The 15,168-nt window shown below is 42.8% G+C and overlaps 1 long non-coding RNA gene across 1 annotated transcript; it reads right to left on the reverse strand.

Moving 5' to 3' along the window:
• Positions 1 to 613: 613 nt before the first annotated feature.
• LOC122461650 lies at positions 614 to 5,591 on the reverse strand. The gene is made up of 2 exons (XR_006283729.1): positions 5,162 to 5,591; positions 614 to 1,011 (listed from the first exon to the last, which is right to left on the reverse strand). It is a non-coding gene; the product is annotated as an uncharacterized LOC122461650 (long non-coding RNA).
• Between the last annotated feature and the right edge of the window lie 9,577 nt (positions 5,592 to 15,168).

Here is a 15,168-nt window from a genome sequence, read left to right on the forward strand (position 1 = left end):
CACCCCAGCTGAGGTGCCTTTTTGTCTTTGAGGAACCCCTGTTTTTGGCTGCTTTTCTAACTTTGGAACAGCATAACAATGTCAGAATAGACTCGTATAATTTTACATAAAAGCTTGCCACATATTTTACCAGAACAATAATATTTATCAGATTATGAATTTTCAAATGATACCTCAAAAGATATACTTTGTACAAAATTTATCATTGTCTTCTAAAAGTCATGAATATGGGGTACAGCCTGTCACATATGCAAATGTGTTCTATGGATGGAAAACAGCACTACTTTCATTGTTACAATTAACATATACATTGTAAATATCCTAATGGCATGTACAAATCAGTCTGCGTTTCAGGCAAAGATAGCAAAGGAAGAAGCAGAGGCTATAGGAAATCAAATACCTCTGCTGAGATTTATATTCTGCAGATAAATGTGCTAAAAGGAGATGGCGCTTACAAAAAATATATTTTAAGGCAGTTAAAAATAATTATGTTGACAAACTCACTGCACTTGGTTTTATTATAGCATAATCGAATTAAGATGTACCGATACAAAATCAGTTTCTTTAAATGTAACCAAACCATAATATTTCAGTGAGTTTTTGGAAAGGAAAAATGTATCTTCCAATAATTAGAAATATCAGATATTAACATCCTTGGTTTTTGTTTGTTTTTAAAGTCAACATGTTAAGGTTAAGCGTAGTTATCAGTAATTCAACCAGAAACACATAGTATGGACGGAGTGGTTATCACAAAAACAAACTATCAAGGCTGATTCCTCGCTCTGGAACTTTGAGTGCAGAATGTGGTGGCCCGTAAGGATATTAAAAATTAATATTTGCCACTCCAGGCTTGTATATACAACGTCCAAGGATATAGCTTTTTCTCTTGGTTTGGCATACGGTGCCACGAGCCAAATGCAATGCCCCCTTTCGCATCCCAGGAAGGGGCATTTGAGAATTCCTTCTTGTTTAGTACCCTCATGCCCTTTTACCTATCCCTCTGGGGACGAGCTGAGAAAGAAAACAAAGGAAATTAGTTGTTGACACTAGCTAATTTAAAAACATATGAAACTTTAAAAATGAGAATAGATTTTACTAGATAAGGTGGGTGAGGTAATAACCGTTATTGGATGGTGCGAGAGACAAGCTTTCAAATGACACTGAGGTCTTCTTGGGGGTTTGTGAAAGGGACTCAGAGCATCACATCTCAATGCAAGAAGGAACAAATTATTTCGCATAGGTAGTTAATACATAACCTTAAGGGACCATTCAAGGTGGAATGGCACATTAACATTCTGCAATCATAGGGCAAAAAAGCGGGGTGGGAGAATAGTGGGGTACAAATTGTTGTAATAAGGGTATATCATCATTAGTAAGTTTAAAGCGGTGCCACTATCTCAGCGCTATACAAAAATAAAAATATCTTCACTATAATCCCGGCGGACATCCTGCATGAAGTTTACAAGATGTTTGGTCACGGTTTGTTAAACCTGACCACAACCTTCTTACAACAATATAGTTTTGCCACTATTTACTAGTTCGATCATAAAGGATTCTTGTAACATTTTCGAGGATTAGAATGACATTTCCCAACAAATGGTCAGTTGACTTAAGTGCAGTCCCGTGCAATAGTACCACCCCCCCGCCCAAAAACAGAAGCCCTACGGTATGTTCCAGGATCTGAAATCAAGCCCCTGAGTCAGCTTCCTGCTGTGAATTCCAAATTTTCCATAGGCAGTTTGTGACACCTTTCCATTTTCAGGTGTTCCTTTCTACAGACTTCGTAATTGCCCTAACCACCATTATTTCACCTACTTTGCTAAAAAGAGAACAGTTAGGAAATATATTACTGAGGTACCACTCAGTGGAGAATAGAGTGATAGCTGTATAGAAACCTGATGCTTTGGCTGGGGGTAGACCACCATGGGGACAATTTGGTGGCGGCTTGGGGAAGAGAACTTTTTTATATCCAGCCTTTCTTTCTCACCCACAGATAAACCTTGTTTCTCACGCATATTTTGCCTCTAAATTTGCTTTTACCACCTAAGAGAGTTTTCCTGTTAAAAGTTCATTTCTTGTGCCCTTTTGTAACACTACTTTCTATAACTATAACGTCGAGAACTGTTTTACAAATATCCTTGCTGTTTGCATCACCCCTTTTTACTCTCTTATGTTTTCATTCTATAGGCAGCCCAGGTTTCAAAGGCCTACTGTATAGTCATTAAATTCATGATGTCGTATATCTCCGTTTCCTTTTTTATACAGCAGACCAGGTCTGTAATGCTTTTTTTCTGCTGTGCTAAGATTTAAGTTTATTAACAGGTAATAGTTCAAAGGCATCACCATATTACGTTAAAGGATTTTTTTCGAAAAATCATGCACATTATACTTTACTACAGATGTATTTATTAACATTAAGTTTATTTCAATGTTTAATATTAACATAAAATCAATTAAAAGTATGTTGTTATACAATTAGTTTGATCAGTTTGTTTTTGAGGTCAGTGTTTAATGTCCTCTTGAAATCTTTACATAAGCGTTTTAATTTAATTACTTCCTTGGGGTTTTGGTGAATTAAAATGTAGGGGTGTTATGCATAAAAGCAGACCCCTTTGTACTTGGCCTCATAGATCTGAAAAAGAAAATATAATCTATTGTGGCTCTCTTTGGAGTCCTTATAGAAATTTAAGTAAGTAGTATTTTGTGTTTCTATATTTCTCTTACCCCCTTCTACAATATATATTGCACTTATCCTGGGGAAAATGCTAATGACTTATTGCATTGTGCTAATTCCTAGTTCAGTGCGTACCAGAGCAAACTTTCTGGCTCTGAGCAACGATGCGTTCACTGTGAATGAGGGGCAGCAGCAAGCTGGAGGGGAGGGGAAAATCAAAGCGTTCATCCTTTGCCCAATAAAAGACGTGTAGTATTAAGTCTCTACGGAATTTTGGAAACACTTCTAACTAGTCTCTCTCTCCCTAGCTGTATCAGGAGGAAATGCTCCGTTCCATCACTTGCCAAGGATGCAAACAAACTAAACTGAAGAATCGTGTCCTATATTTATCTCTTGCTCTTGATAATCTAGAAGGCTACTAGGTGGTAAAGAAATTATTCTGGCGTTTGTTGGCTGACCCACAACAGCATATTTGTTTGTTGGAGTTAAATATGAAATCATGACCCTTTTATTCATATGCAAAAAAGGGTAGCAATTACCCAAATTAATTTTAATTTAGGTGGTACTGTAGTCTTCGCAAACGTCTACACTAAACTAGTTCCCACCAATCCAACCCCCCGCCCCCACAGGTGCAATCATTCCTGGTGAGGAGGATCATACCCAACACAAGGCGTGAAGCGTGGACATGTTCATTTCTTAATTCATGCTCAAATTCAGCTATGGTTCCAACAGGTCCCATGTTCTTCTTAGCATGACTTCGGTTAAATAAATTTTAGCGGTATCATCAGAGTTCCTGGTTAATAGTCCTGGGTAAAAGCCTCCAGTCTGTTACTGTCTCTATTGAATGTGTGTCAAACCAATAAGTCCTTAAGTAATAACAGATAAGTGTAGAATTCAATTTTATTTCGAACGATAAAACACAGAAATTAAGTATTTCAAGGTCAGACATAAAGCGTGTCAGTGGTGTAACAGCTTTGGATTATATATTGTTTTACAATTGCAAATCACACCGAGATATGGGATGTGGCAGCCATTGATTAGGTGTTAATGTTCACTTTCCCTTGTTTCTGTCATTAATATCACAGCATATCTGTTAATTTACCACAAGATGAATCGATTTCTATGCCAAGTTAGTGCTGTGTTCCTGTCAAAGACAAAAGGGTTACTGGAGATTTGCTTTCTTCCATGCAATGGGTTGACGAATGAGAGGAGTTTGTTCAATTGCTGCCTGGGATGGTCAGGAAAAAGCCAGTGCCATGATAACTGAGTAACTAGACCCCCAGGAAGGGCTTTAGAAACTGCCATTTTTCCAGACTACATCCTGACCAAAAGTCTTTATGAAAATTATATTCGTCTTTTACAATGCATTACAATGGGTCCCTGAGCCTTCCATATCCCCCAGCATGGTACAGCCTTTTGAGATCCCTTTCTTCAGGTGCTGTGTGCAAAGTGCAGCCTGTTCAGAATGTAGAGAAGGGAGGGGCTCTAGGGATTACACATCCACAGCTAAGATACATTTTCGGTTTAAAGAAAAGGAGTATTTGTGGCGCCTAACAGTCTAACAAATTTATTTCTGCATAAGCTTTCGTGACCTGAAGCTCACTTCATTGGATATATAGGTCTTCGGATCCTTTTCAGCCTCTGACCCCCCTTTAAAATCCTTGCCCACCAAATGTTCCTGCATTTGTTAGCGGGGAGAGCACAGATGTCCTTTCCCCTGTTTTGTAGTTTCTTCCAATTTCCTGGAAAGATCTTTTGCGGTGAGGTAGGAATCAGGCAGTGCCCATTTATCAAGCAGTCTGCATTGTCTGCGTGCTTTCTCTCCACAGTCTCCATTGTATACAGTTTCTTGGATAGTGGATTATTTTTTTGCTGGGTGTTGCTGAGCCATTAACCGCTGTCTGGCTACTGCTCTGTTGTATCTGAAAGGCTGTTTGTGGCTGAAAAAGAATTAAGGGTTTGGGCGCCCGCCAGAGGTAGGCACTAAGGCCGAGCCTTTCTGTTACGACTTGTAACCTGTTTTCCCTGACAGCGTGGAACTTCAGAAACTTGCCTTAACAAAAGCCAGACAACCTTCCCTGATTGTTGAGAACAGAGAGCCAGGGTCTTAACCACGTCCCATAAATTGAAAGCAGTTTGGGAAATATTCATGTCTTTTAAATTCTAATGCCCAAATCAAAATGGGGTACAAGGCCTAAATAAAACCGTTTTTCCTTGTATAAAGCTTAGAAGGGTAAACTTGTAAATTTTTCGCCCTCTATAGCACTGATAGCGAAATATGCAGTTTTTTGCTCCCCAGTTATAAATGCGTACACTGCGTAAAATAATAAGTAAAAAGTGTTTTTTTAATTAAATATAGAAAGTAGGATTAAAATGGTTCCAAGTAGTAGCAGAAAGAACAAAGTGAATTACCAAACAGAAAAAATTAAAACACGCATGTCTAAGCTTAATACAGAAAGAAAAGTAAATATAGAAAAAAAATCTCACCTTCAGAGTTTTAGTTTTCATTGTTCCAAGATCCAAGGATTTGGGTCTGTGTTCACCTATGCAAATTGGTGAGGAGTCTTATCAAGCCTTCCCCAGGAAAGGGGGTGTAGGGCTTGGGGCGAATACTTTGAGAGGAAGACGACTCCAAGTGGACGTTTCCAGGATTGATTTCTGTCTGGTGAGCATTCTACATGAGCAAACACTTTTGTAATTGGTACATAGTGAAAATTTCTAACTTCAGATACAGAAATGATACAAATAGACTACTCATATGCAGTAGCTCCTGAGCTTTCCAATGTTATGTCACAAGATCCATATTGCATAAAACATATCTTAGTTTTATCATACCAATATTTCTATGAAGAATAGGTGGCGTAGCGTCACACCTCCCGCCTTAGATTACTGCTAGAGCCTTAAGTCACTGACTAATACGAAGACAGTGTGCCTACAATCCTTTTTATGTTGGAGTGTTATCAATAGGTGCTGGAGTGTTATCCGTAGGAGTTTTTTAGCTAAGAGCAACTAGAAGATTTTTCTGTCTATTTGCCTGGAGACAGTGCATTTTTCTGTAGGCTAAGACTAGCTATCAGAGAACATAGGTATTATATTACAGCACAAGAATTTTACAAGCCAGTTTTTTGTTTTTTTTTAACTGTCGGGTGTAAAGTTAATTAAAAACAGAGAGACTAAGATGACAGCAACAAAGGCAGAAAAAGCCAAGGAGGCAGCCCACAGGAGAGAAATGGAGGCAAAGGAAAAAGAAGTGGAGGTAAAGGAATAAGAGTGGAAGCATGCACTGGAGCTGGAAAAGCAAAAGCTCAACAGAATACCAATCGTTCTACAGGTACCGCTTCCCATCCCAGGAAGTTCCCCACCTACAAGGCACGCGATGATACCGAGGCCTTCTTTGAAAATTTCGAAAAGGCCTGCCTTGGGTACAGCATCTCTGACCAGTACATAGTAGAGATGAAGCCAGTGGACCCTTAGCAGAGATGGCGGATGAAATGCCAAAGGAACACATGAACCACTATGAACTGTTTAAATCCAAGGCGAGAGGCAGAATGGGGCTAACACCCAAGCATTGCCATTGGAGGTTCAGGGCCCTACGGTGGAAACCAGAGGTGTCATTTACCCAACTTGCCTATCACATTATGAAACATTGGGATGCCTGGATATCAGGAGCAAGTGTTAAGTCTCCAGAAGTGTTGCCCTTCCTAATGTAAATGGAGCAGTTCTTGGAGGTGTTCCTGAAGAAATAGAAAAATACATCCTAGCTGAGAAGCCCATAACTGTAATCGAGGCGGGAGTCAAATGGGCGGAGGTGGCAGAAAAGAAAAAAACAGTTCGTACGAATAACAAAACGGGTGGAGGAGGAGAGAGGAACAATCCTGGTAGCAGTTGGAGGGGAGACCAGAAGGGACAACCTCAGACCACACCCTACTACCTGGGCAGCCAAAGCCCCAATTAAACCCCAAAGAACACTCCAGACACTTTATGGTCCTACCACACCGTTCTCTAGCAACCCGCCTCGCCGCAGGGACCCGTCAGCTGGACGATGTTTTAAATGTAAAAAGCTGGGGTATGTAAAGGCCAACTGCCCCAAGAACCCCAACAGATTACAGTTCATTGCACTGGAATCACACCAGAGGTCCGCAGGCCCAGATACCTCCCAGATACCCTTGGAGCTGAGGGAAACTGTGAGTGTGGGCGGGAAGAAGGTCACCGCGTGGAGAGACACCAGAGCACAAGTGTCAGCTATCCATGCTTCCTTACTGGACCCCAATTTAATCAGCCCAGAGATCCAAGTGAAAATTCAACCCTTGAAGTCCAACTCTTTCAATTGGCCTACAGCCAAGTTGCCTGTCCAGTACCAGGGCTGGTCAGGAACGTGGAGTTTTGCAGTCTATGATGATTATGACATCCCCATGCTGTTGGGGGAAGACTTGGCCAATCATGTGAAGCGGGCCAAGAGGGTGGGAATGGTCACCCGCAGCCAGGCTAAACAAGCCGTGACGCCTTGAAACTTCTATCAGGACCCAGTCAGAGGAGATGGACCCGGACCCCAGGCCAATGTCTGCAACAGCAGTAGTGGATCCAGTCCCAGAGACCCAGATGGAACCAGTTCCAGAACCGGAACCAGCGGAACAACCAGCACCAGAGCCATTGCCAGCACTGAATCCAGTACTTGCAACCTCAACACCAGAGGGCCCCATCGAACCTGAACAGGCAGCAGCCCATAACCCTACACAAGAGGCTTAGCCGGAGCCTGAACCCCAACATAGTGTCCCACGGGAGAGCGGTTCAGAGTCAACGGAAACAGCCCCATCCTCTACATCGCTTCCAGAGGGACAAAGCATAGGTCCACAATCCAATGAGGAACTGATGTCTCCAGCATCAAGGGAACAGTTCCAGAGCGAAGAGGAAGCAGATGAAAGCCTCCAGAGAGCTTGGACGGCGGCCCGGAGCAATCCACCGCCTCTCAGCTCTTCTAATCGATCCAGGTTTGTTGTAGAAAGAGGACTTTTATATAAGGAAACTCTTTCTGGTGGACACCAGGAAGACTGGCATCCTCAGAGACAGTTGGTAGTTCCAACTAAATACCTGGCCAAGCTCTTGAGCTTAGCCCACGATCATCCTAGTGGCCATGCTAGGATGAACAGGACCAAAGACCGTTGGGGGGGTATTCCACTGGGAGGAAATGGGCAAGGAAGTTTCTACCTACGTCCAGTCTTGTGAAGTATGCCAAAGAGTGGGAAAACCCCAAGACCAGGTCAAAGCCCCTCTCCAGCCACTCCCCATCATTGAAGTTCCATTTCAGCGAGTAGCTGTGGATATTCTGGTCCTCTTCCAAAAAAGACACCCAGAGGAACGCCAGTCCATAGTGACTTTCATGGATTTTTGCCCCCCCTATGGCCGGAAGCAGTAGCTCTAAGCAACACCAGGGCTAAAAGTGTGTGCTAGGCACTAGCAGACATTTTTGCCAGGGTAGCTTGGCCCTCCGACAGCCTCACAGATGCGGGGACTAATTTCCTGGCAGGAACTATGGAAAACCTCTGGAAAGCTCATGGGGTAAATCACTCGGTTGCCACTCCTTACCACCATCAAACAAATGGCATGGTGGAGAAGTTTAATGGAACTCTGGGGGCAATGATACATAAATTAGTAAATGAGCACTCCAATGATTGGGACCTAGTGTTGCAGCAGTTGCTCTTTGCCTACAGAACTGTACCACATCCCACTTTAGGGTTTTCCCCATTTAAACTTGTATATGGCCGTGAGGTTAAGGGGCCATTGCAGTTGGTGAAGCAGCAACGGGAGGGTTTTAGATCTTCTCCAGGAACTAACATTCTGGACTTTGTAACCAACCTACAAAACACCCTCCGAACCTCTTTAGCCCTTGCTAAAGAAAACATACAGGAGGCTCAAAAAGAGCAAAGAGCCTGGTATGATAACAATGCCAGAGAGCGTTCCTTCAAAGTACGGGACAGGTCATGGTCTTAAAGATGCTCCAGGCCCATAAAATGGAAGCATCGTGGGAAGGGCCATTCACGGTCCAGGTGGATGAGAACGTTGGCACGTAGCTAGTGCACAGCTCCTTGATGGAGCTCTTGGGCTTATGCAGTGACAGCAGATCAAGGAGCTGTGCACTAGCTACGGGCCGATTTTCTCAGCCACCCCAGGACTGACTGAACGGGCATACTACTCCATTGACACAGGTAATGCTCACCCAATTAAAGTCCAACCTTACCGGGTGTCTCCTCAAGATAAAACTGCTATAGAACGGGAGATCCAGGATATGTTACAGATGGGTGTAATCCGCCCCTCTGAAAGTGCATGGGCATCTCCAGTCGTTCTAGTTCCCAAACCAGATGGGGAAAATACATTTTTTGCGTGGACTACCGTAAGGTAAATGCTGTAACTCTCCCAGACAACTATCCAATGCCACGCACAGATGAACTAGTAGAGAAACTGGGACGGGCCCAGTTCATCTCTACCTTGGACTTAACCAAGGGGTACTGGCAGGTACCACTAGATAAATCTGCCAAGGAAAGGTCAGCCTTCACCACATATCTCGGGCTCTATGAATTTAATGTACTCCCTTTCGGGCTGTGAAATGCACCCGCCACCTTCCAAAGACTTATAGATGGTCTCCTAGCGGGATTAGGAGAATATGCAGTTACCTACCTTGATGATGTGGCCATATTTTCGGATTCCTGGGCAGAACACCTGGAACATCTACAAGAAGTCCTTGACCCCATAAGGGAGGTAGGACTAACTGTTAAGGCTAAGAAGTGTCAAATAGGCCTAAACAGACTGACTTTCTTTGAACACCGGGGGGGGGGTCAAGGAACTATCAACCCCCTACAGGCCAAAGTGGATGCTATCCAAAAGTGACCTGTCCCAAAGTCAAAGAAACAGGTTCAATCCTTTTTAACCTTGGCCGGTTATTACAGACGATTTGTACCGAAATACAACCAAATCGCCGCCCCATTGACAGACCTAACCAAAAAGAAACAGCCAAATGCCATTCAGTGGACCGAAAAGTGTCAGAAGGCCTTTAAGAAGCTTAAAGTGACATTCATGTCTGACCCTGTACTAAGGCCATCAGACTTTGACAAACCGTTCCTAGTAACCACAGGTGCGTCCGAGCGTGGTGTGGGAGCAATTTTAATGCAGGAAGGACCTGATCAAGAATTCTACCCTGTAGTGTTTCTCAGCAAGAAGCTGTGCGAGAGGGAAAGCAAGTGGTCAGTCAGTGAAAAAGAATGTTACGTCATTGTCTACGCTGTGGAAAAGCGACGCCCATACGTTTGGGGAAGGCGTTTCCACATGCAAACTGACCATGCTGCGTTACAGTGGATTCATACCACCAAGGTTTAGTTGAGCTCTCCAAGATTTTGATTTCAACATCCAACGAGCTTCTAACAAAGTGGCTGATGCACACTCCTGTGAAAGTTTCCCAGAATCAACTATTTAAAATCGTCCTTGAGATTTGGGAAATATTGTTAGTCTTTATACACTTGATAGTATATTTAGAGGTGTATGTGTCCTATTAACTCTCTTTTCTCCTACAGCTCGAGGAAGAAATCACAAAAAGTGTTTCACCCTAGCTGTGATTTGGGGGGTGTGTTATAAATATAAAGGGAATGGTAACCACCTTTCTGTATACAGAACTATAAAATTCTTCCTGGCAAGAGGCAAAACCCTTTCACCTATAAAGCGTTAATAAGCCAAGATAACCTCGCTGGCACCTTACCAAAAATGACCAAGATACTTTCAAAGCTGGAGGGGCAGAGAACAAAGGGGCTTTCTGTCCGTGTGATGCTTTTGCGGGAACAGAAGGAATGCTCTTCATAGCTACTCAAACTTCTGTTACATTAGTAAGTAATCTAGCTAGAAATGCGTTAGATTTCCTTTTGTTTTATGGCTGGTAAAATACACTATGGTGTATGAAATGTATTTTCCTGTTTTTGTCTCTTTTTCTAATTTAAGGTTTGGACTAGAGGGATTCTCTATGTTTTGAATCTGATTACCCTGTAAGGTATTTACCATCCTGATTTTACAGTGGTGATTCTTTTACTTTTTTAAATTAAAATTCTTCTTTTAAGAACCAGATTACTTTTTCATTGCTCTTAAGATCCAAGGGTTTGGGTCTGTGTTCAGCTATGCAAATTGGTGAGGATTTTTATCAAACCTTCCCCAAGAAGTGGGGTGTAGGGTTTGGGGAGATATTTTGGCGGAAGACGTCTCCAAGTGGGCTTTGTTTAACACGCTTGGTGGTGGCAGCATACAGTTCAAGGACAAGGCAAAGTTTGGACCTTCAGGAAGTTTTAACGTAAGCTGGTAAGAATAAGTTTGGGGAATCTTTCATCCAGGTCCCCACAGCTGTACCCTAGAGTTCAGAGTCGAGAAGGAACCTTGTCAGGGAACACCCTCTCTGACACTGAAACCACTGAGTGCCACATGATGGAAAGTCAAGTGGAGGCGAAAAACCTATAAACACCAAACTGGGAAGATAGATGATGCCATAGTTGCCATGAAGGAGGATAATGCTGTGAGAGGAACTGTTCGTGGGAGAACAGTGGCAGAGGGAAATGGAATCACCAGAAACATACATCACTTCAAATTTCTGTGTGGCTTAGTGTTGTGGCATGACATATTGTTTGAAATAAATGTTGTAAGCAAGAGACTCCAAGGTGTTGACCTTGAAATATCTGGAGCAATGGAACAACTGGACAAAGCAAAGTCATTCCTACAGTCTTACCGGTCGGATGAGGGATTTCAAACGTTCCAAGAGTGCACAGAAGTTGGTGGAGGAACTTCACACTGAAGCTATTTTCCCACCCACTCAAGAATTCAAGAGTCACCGAAGAAGACATTTTGATTACAAAGCATGGGATAATCCCATCAGAGACCCCAAACAACAATTCAAAGTTGAATTCTTTAACCAGGTGCTAGATTGTGCAATACAGTCAGTTGAAGAACTTTTCATGCAGCTCAAGGGTACACAGCATATTTGGGATGTTGTACGATATTCCAAAACTCCTCACTGTACCTGAAGAAGACCTACACCAGCAATGCAGGGCACTAAAGACAGTGTTGACGCATGATGACACGCGTGATATTGATGCGAGTGATTTAGGAGATGAACTGAAAGCCCTTTCAAGATATATTTCAGCAGGATAAACGCCAAAGGCTGTTCTGGAACATGCGTGAACAAAGCTTATGACCACCCTCTTTCCAAATGTTTTTGTTGCTCTGCGTATATCGCTAACATTTCCTGTTGCAGTTGCCAGTGGAGACTCCGCGCTGAAGTTAATAAAAAGATATCTATGAGTCACAATAACACAGGCCAGGCTGGTCGGCCTCGCAATCGTCTCAATGAGCTGATCCAGAATGCGCATCTTCATCAAGAAGCAGTTCAAATCTTTGCAACTAAGAAGGCACGGAAAGCACCGCTATCAAACAGATTTAAAATGCCGGTGTTTACTATACAGACAAGAAAAGTTATATTTGCTGTTCATGGTTTTGAAAGTTAAGCATTACTTAAAATTTTTGAACAAGGCATTTTAAGTTGTTAGTTCTCCTTTATTGGGGTAGGTAGCAGAGCAGTACCATGAGAAGAGTAGAAAAGGAAGAAAGTAGAATTGAGACCTTTCAGAGTTTTGGCTCAAGTGAGGGGGCATGGGGCTTCAGCTCCCCGCCTCAGGTGCCAGGCCAGTCCTAGTTTAGGATACCTGTTGGTAGTCTTCTTGAAACTAAGGTTAAGGCTGCTATGTATTGGCTACTTGGATTTGAGGTTAGGGGGATCCTCTGTGTATCTGACTTAGATTTGGGTTAAATTTCCTATGGACAGGCCCCTTGCAGTTCGGCTTAGTGTTCCTGAGGGTAAGCCACATTGAATTGGATAACCCTTCCTATTCGGAGGGCTCACAGCCCGAGGGTTAGGGTTTAGATGGTTCAGAGTCCCGATCCACATTTTAAGAGTCCTTTGTGTAGTTTTCTCCGACTAAAGTAGGGTTTATTCTAGGTAGGCCACCTGGAGTTAGTGTTCACTTAGTGTTGTGACATGACATACCTGCCGTAAGATTCGGGATCCTGTTCGTAACAATTCGCATCACAGTTGGAGTTCAAGTTAGGTTTTCTGTGGATAGGGCTCCCCGCCCGAGGTTTAGGATTGCTAGCGCTCGGCCACTTGGTGTTAGGGTTAGGATTCCTTCAGGTACCTCTCTCCGCCTTAGGTTTACGGTTTCTGTGAGTAGTGCTCCCCTACACTTAGGAACCCTATCTCTAATTCCAAGAAGCCTACTTAGAGAAACTCTGTGGGGAGGGGGAAACTCTAACGCTAACTCTGAGTGGCCTACTCATAGGATGCCTTAAGTCAGGGATCCTCACACAAAGGAACCCTAATCCTAGGTTATAGAGTCTTACACATACACATTCAACCCTAAAACGGGAAGCCCTGCGAATAGAAACCCTAACCTCACGTGGCCTACCCATAGGCATCCTAACACTGGTGGGCTGGGGGAGCACAACCAGTACAAACCCTAACACTACGGCGGGGAGCCCTACCATCGGAATCCTTCCCCAACTCCAAGTGGCCTAATCCAAACATGGTCAACACTAACCATAGCAACTCTAAGCCTAAATACAAGTAGCCTACCTATAGGAATCCAAACCCTAACTCCAAGTTGCCTCACCATAGGAACCCTAATCCTAACCTGGCTACCCGTAGGAACCCTAACTCCAAGTGGGCTAACAATAGGAACCCTACCCAAATGCCAACTGGCTTACCTATAGGAAACCTTACACTAGCGTGTTCCACTCTACTATAGGAACCGTAATCCTAGGGTGAGGAACCCTGTACGTTGAAAGCCTAACCCTAATGGAAGCGCAACTCACAGGACTCCTGAAACTAGGGCAGGGAGCACTGCGCAAAGGAATCCTAAGCCTTACTTCGTGTAGTACCCATAGGAATGTTAACTCTGACTCCAAGTGACTAGTAACTCCAAGTGACTAGTGTTCGTTATAAATTTCATATTGACTCTTTCTCTAAAAGACATTTGGATTCTGTCCATATATACTGGTATTACAAGGGAACTACAGGTACTACGTCAAAAGCACACACATAGGTAGGGACACACGCAGCTGCTGCAGGAGAAAGACATTGAAATCAGCACTGCATAGGCAGACTGAGCTATGGAATTGCTCAGAACTCAAGTGCATACCTCCTTTGTAGTGTAAATCCAAAATGGTATTGTCTTGCACTGCTCAGAGAAATGTACAGCACAAGCTCTTGAAATTCGCCCCCTCCCTCAGTGTGGAGAAAGATATGCACAGTTTTTGCCCTGAAGTTATCAACTGGTTTTAGAGAAAACACAAACTCGTTTATTAACTGCACAAGATAGATTTTAAGTGACTATAAGGAATAGCAAACAGATCAAAGCAGATTACCAGCAAATAAAACAAAAACCGCCATGTAAGCTTAAAACACTAAAGAAACTGGTATCAAGTAGCTATTTCTCACCCTAAATGTTGTTTTAGACATTTATTTCACAGGCCAGGCAGCTTTTCCAGCCAGGGCTCAGCTTTTCTCTGCCCCCACTTTTGTCTTTGTTCCTTAGATGTTTCCTGTTCAGTGAAGAACAAACACTAATTAAGTCACTCCCCTGTCTTAAGTAGGTTTATATATGGTGGGGAACCCTTTGTTTGACAGTGTGGTCCCCCACCCGGTGGAAAAATAGTGGTATTGTATCATGGAATCCAGTGCCAAGTGACTTAATCACATGACCCTTCAGTAAGAAGATCTCTAAAAGGTAGGAAATTAGAATCTTCAAAGTCCTATTGTTCTCCCTAAAGGCTCATCAAGACGGATTGCATTCTGTTTGGTGGGCATTCCCCAGGTGCAAACACTTTTGTAGAATTTAGAACAATTAGAATTGATAGAACAATTAGAAATGATACATGCATACAAATAGGATACTCATATTCAGCAACTCGTGACCTTTCCAATGCTATGTCACAAGACCCATCTTACATAAAACATATCCTAGTTGTGCTATATTCATATCATACCAATATATCTATGAAGAATATGGGGTGTAGCATCACACCTCCCGCCTTAGATTAGTGCTAGAGCCTTAGTTACTGACTAATGCGAAGACAGTGTGCCTACAATCCTCTTTAGATCTTGGTTATCTAACTTGCCAGTGTCACCAAAAATTGGAGTGTTATCCATAGGTGTTTTTACAATGTTCTGTGTTTCTTTTTTCCAGCTTGCAGGAAAGCATTCTAGCGTGTGCAGCATTGTTAACACAATGTAGATATTAGTATCTTTTAGAATGTAGGTGCCTTAGCATTTAGCTACCAATGCTATGAGACAACATGATTCGGTTTCCCTTTCCAAACTGCACTCCAGGTTTGTAATACTTTTCTGCTGTGCCAAGCTCTAAGGCTGTTTACAGGTACTACTAGCTAAGTAGTATTCTTATAGCATTTCCTTGTTA

The sequence above is a fragment of the Chelonia mydas genome, chromosome 9 (assembly GCF_015237465.2).
Source record: "Chelonia mydas isolate rCheMyd1 chromosome 9, rCheMyd1.pri.v2, whole genome shotgun sequence".
NCBI lineage: Eukaryota > Metazoa > Chordata > Testudines > Cheloniidae > Chelonia > Chelonia mydas.